The 4,632-nt window shown below is 34.8% G+C and overlaps 1 non-coding gene across 1 annotated transcript; it reads right to left on the bottom strand.

The window, feature by feature from the left end:
* Nucleotides 1-4,299: 4,299 nt before the first annotated feature.
* On the bottom strand, nucleotides 4,300-4,407 carry LOC112731164 (small nucleolar RNA R71). Its single transcript, XR_003166954.1, has one exon. It is a non-coding gene; the product is annotated as a small nucleolar RNA R71 (small nucleolar RNA).
* Nucleotides 4,408-4,632: the final 225 nt, after the last annotated feature.

Raw genomic sequence — 4,632 nt, 5'->3', positions numbered from 1 at the left:
AGTTTCTCATCGTTGGGGTAGCCTATTTTACAAAATGGATTGAGGCAGAACCCCTAGCAAATGCCAATGCCCAAAGAAGTCGAAAATTCCTATATAGAAACATTGTCACAAGGTTTGGGGTCCCACAGATAATGGCACTCAATTCACAGACGCAGGCTTCAGAAAATTGGTGGCCGACTTGAAAATAAAGCACCAATTTACATCCGTAGAACATCCCCACGCCAATGGACAGACAGAAGCCGCCAATAAAGTTATATTAGCCGGGCTAAAATGGAGATTACAGGATGCAAAGGGAGCCTGGGCTGAAGAGCTCCCACAAGTCCTATGGGCATATCGGACAACTCCACACTCCACCACAAAGGAATCACCTTTCCGATTAGCTTACGAAATGGAGGAAATGATCCCAGTGGAGGTCGAAGAAGGATCGCCCAGAGTAATCCACTACAGTGAAGAGGCCAACTCCCAACTTCAAAAGTAAGAACTCGACCTGTGATGAGTGGATAATTTATACGCTTTTAGGCATTGTTTTTACATAGTTTTCAGTATAATTTAATTAGTTTTTAGTATATTTTTATTAGTTTTTAATTAAAATTCACATTTTTGGATTTCACTATGAGTTTGTGTATTTTTCTGTGATTTCAGGTATTTTCTGGCTGAAATTGAGGGACTTGAGCAAAAAGCAGATTCAGAGGTTGAAGAAGGACTACAGATGCTGTTGGATTCTGACCTCCCTGCACTCAAAGTGGATTTTCTGGAGCTACAGAACTCCAAATGGCGCGCTTTCAATTGCGTTGGAAAGTAGACATCCAGGGCTTTTCAAAAATATATAATAGTTTATACTTTGCCCAAGTTTAGACGACGCAAACTGGCGTTGAACGCCAGTTTCATGCTGCATTCTGGAGTCAAACGCCAGAAACAGGTTGCAAAGTGGAGTTAAACACCAGAAACAGGTTACAAACTGGCGTTCAACTCCAAGAGAAGCCTCTACACGTGTAAAGCTCAATGCTCAGCCCAAGCACACACCAAGTGGGCCCCATAAGTGGATTTCTACATCATTTACTCAATTCTGCAAACCCTAGTAACTAGTTTAGTATAAATAGGACTTTTTACTATTATGTTTAGGGATTGATCATCTTTGATTAGTTTTATTCTATCTTAGAATTTTGTGAGGGCTGGCCATTCGGCCAAGCCTGAACATTTATCACTTGTGTATTTTCAACGGTAGAGTTTCTCCACACCATAGATTAAGGTGTGGAGCTCTGCTGTTCCTCAAAGATTAATGCAAAGTACTACTATTTTTCTATTTAATTCAACTTATTCCGCTTCTAAGATATTCATTCGCACTTCAACATGATGGATGTGATGATCGTGACAGTCATCATCATTCTCAACTTATGAACGCGTGCCTGACAACCACTTCCGTTCTACCTTAGATTGAATGGATATCTCTTGGATATCTAATACAGGGGACCGAGTCCGAGTTATTAGTGTCTTCATGGTATAAGTTAGAACCCATGGACGGCTATTCTTGAGAATCTGCAAAGTCTAAACCTTGTCTGTGGTATTCCGAGTAGGATTCAGGGATTGAATGACTATGACGAGCTTCAAACTCGCGAGTGCTGGGCGTAGTGACAGACGCAAAAGGATCAATGGATCCTATTCCAGTATGATCAAGAACCGACAGATGATTAGCCATGCAGTGACAGCGCATTGGACCATTTTCACTCAGAGGACAGGTGGCCATTGACAACGATGATGCCTAACATACAGCTTGCCATGGAAAGGAGTAGGAAGGATTGGATGAAGACAGCAGGAAAGCAGAGGTTCAGAGGGACGAAAGCATCTCTATACGCTTATCTGAAATTCTCACCAATGAATTACATAAGTACCACTATCCTATTTTATATTTTATTTATCTTTTACTTATCAATTCATAAAATCAATTGAATCCGCCTGACTGAGATTTACAAGGTGACCATAGCTTGCTTCAAGCTGACAATCTCTGTGGGATCGACCCTTACTCACATAAGGTTTATTACTTGGACGACCCAGTGCACTTGCTGGTTAGTTGTACGAAGTTGTGAAATAGAATTAAGAATATGAACGTGCGTATTGATTTTTTAGCGCCGTTACCAAGGAAGGAATGATCACAATTTCGCACACCAAGTTTTTGGCGCCGTTGCCGGGGATTGTTCGAGTTTGGACAACTGACGGTTCATCTTATTGCTCAGATTAGGTAATTTTATTTTAATTTTAAGCTTTGTATTTCTTATTTTCGAAAAATACAAAAAAAAATTTCTTCTTTTTCGTTTTTCCCAATTAATTTTCGAAAAAAATCCAAAAAAAATTTACAAATTCATAAAATCAAAAATATTTTTGTGTTTCTTGTTTGAGTCTAGAGTCAATTTTTAAGTTTGGTGTCTTGCATATGTTTGTTTTTCTCAAGAATTTTCGAAAATTCATCATATGTTCTTCATGATCTTCAAGTTGTTCTTGGCCAATCTTCTTGTTTGATCTTCATATTTTCTTGTTTTAACTTTTCTTGTTTTTCATATGCATTTTCAATTTGTTAGTATCTAAATAGTGAAAATTTTTAAGTTTGATGTCTTGCATATTTTTCTTTTCTTGAAAATTTTCAAAAATAAGTCTTGATGTTCATCTTGATCTTCAAAGTGTTCTTGGTGTTCATCTTGACATTCAAAGTGTTCTTGCATGCATTGTGTGTTTTGATTCACAATTTTTATGTTATGTGTCAATTTTGTGTTTTTCTCTTTCCTCATTAAAAATTCAAAAAATCAAAAAAATTATCTTTCCCTTTTTCACTCATCAAATTCGAAATTTTGAGTTGACTTTTTCAAATTTTTTTTAAAAATATAGTTGTTTTTATGAGTCAAATCAAATTTTCAATTTAAAAATCTTATCTTTTTCAAAATCTTTTTCAAAATCAAATCTTTTTCAATTTTCTTTTCATATTTTCGAATTCCTTTTTAAAATTTTTCAAAATCTTTTTCATTTTTTTTATGTTTTCGAAAATATTCAAATTAATTTTCAAAATCTTTTTCTTATTTTATTTCTTAATTTTCGAAAATTTTATTAGCATTTAATGTTTTGATTCAAAATTTTCAAAGTTGTTACTTGCCTATTAAGAAAGGTTCAATCTTTAAAATTTAAAATCATATCTTTTAGTTTCTTGTTAGTCAAGTAATCAACTTTAATTTTCAAAATCAAATCTTTTTAATTTCCTCTTTAAATATTTTTCAAATTAAATTTCAATCATATCTTTTTCTATTTCAATCACATCTTTTCAAAATCAATTTCAAAATCTTTTCTAACCGCTTATCTTTTTAATTTGATTTTCAAATATTTTTCAATCAATCATATCTTTTTGTTTCAATCATATCTTTTTCAAAACTACCTAACTAACTCTCTCTCTAATTTTCGAAAATCCCTTCCCTCTTTTTCAAAATTCCTTTTTAATTAACTAATTGTTTTTAATTTTAATTTTAATTTAATTTCAATTTTAATTTTTGAATTTTAAATTTAAATTTAAAATATTTTTATTTTATTTTGTTAAAATTTTTGAATTCTTCTCTCATCTCTAATCTCCTTCTATTTATTTATTCATCCATTAACACTTCTATCCTCACCCTTGTGTTTGGATTCTCATCTTTTCCTTCTTCTATTCTTACTTCTACTCACATAAAGGAATCTCTATACTGTGACATAGAGGATTCCATATTTTCTTTTCTGCTTTCTTCTTCTTTTCATATGAGCAGGAACAAGGATAAGAACATTCTTGTTGAAGCTGATCCTGAACCTGAAAGGACTCTGAAGAGGAAGCTAAGGGAAGCTAAAGCACAACTCTCTGGAGAAAATCTGACAGAAATTTTCGAAAAAGAAGAAGATATGGCCAAAAATAATAACAATGCAAGGAGGATGCTTGGTGACTTCACTGCACCTAATTCTAATTTACATGGAAGAAGCATCTCAATCCCTGCCATTGGAGCAAACAATTTTGAGCTTAAACCTCAATTAGTTTCTCTGATGCAACAGAACTGCAAGTTTCATGGACTTCCATCTGAAGATCCTTTTCAGTTCTTAATTGAGTTCTTGCAGATCTGTGATACTGTTAAGACCAATGGGGTTGATCCCGAGGTCTACAGGCTTATGCTTTTCCCGTTTGCTATAAAAGACAGAGCTAGAGTATGGTTGGACTCTCAACCTAAAGATAGCATGAACTCTTGGGATAAGCTGGTCACGGCTTTCTTAGCCAAGTTCTTTCCTCCTCAAAAGCTTAGTAAGCTTAGAGTGGATGTTCAAACCTTCAGACAGAAAGAAGGTGAATCCCTCTATGAAGCTTGGGAGAGATATAAGCAACTGACCAAAAAGTGTCCTTCTGACATGCTTTCAGAATGGACCATTCTGGATATATTCTATAATGGTCTGTCTGAATTATCAAAGATGTCACTGGACCATTCTGCAGGTGGATCCATTCACCTAAAGAAAATGCCTGCAGAAGCTCAAGAACTCATTGACATGGTTGCTAATAACCAGTTCATGTACACTTCTGAGAGGAATCCTGTAAGTAATGGGATGCCTCAGAAGAAGGGAGTTCTTGAAATAGATACTCTG

The sequence above is a fragment of the Arachis hypogaea genome, chromosome 12 (genome assembly GCF_003086295.3).
Source record: "Arachis hypogaea cultivar Tifrunner chromosome 12, arahy.Tifrunner.gnm2.J5K5, whole genome shotgun sequence".
Taxonomy (NCBI): Eukaryota; Viridiplantae; Streptophyta; class Magnoliopsida; order Fabales; family Fabaceae; genus Arachis; species Arachis hypogaea.
Note: the sequence above shows the minus strand (reverse complement) of the source record. Positions and strands in the feature narration are given on the sequence as shown.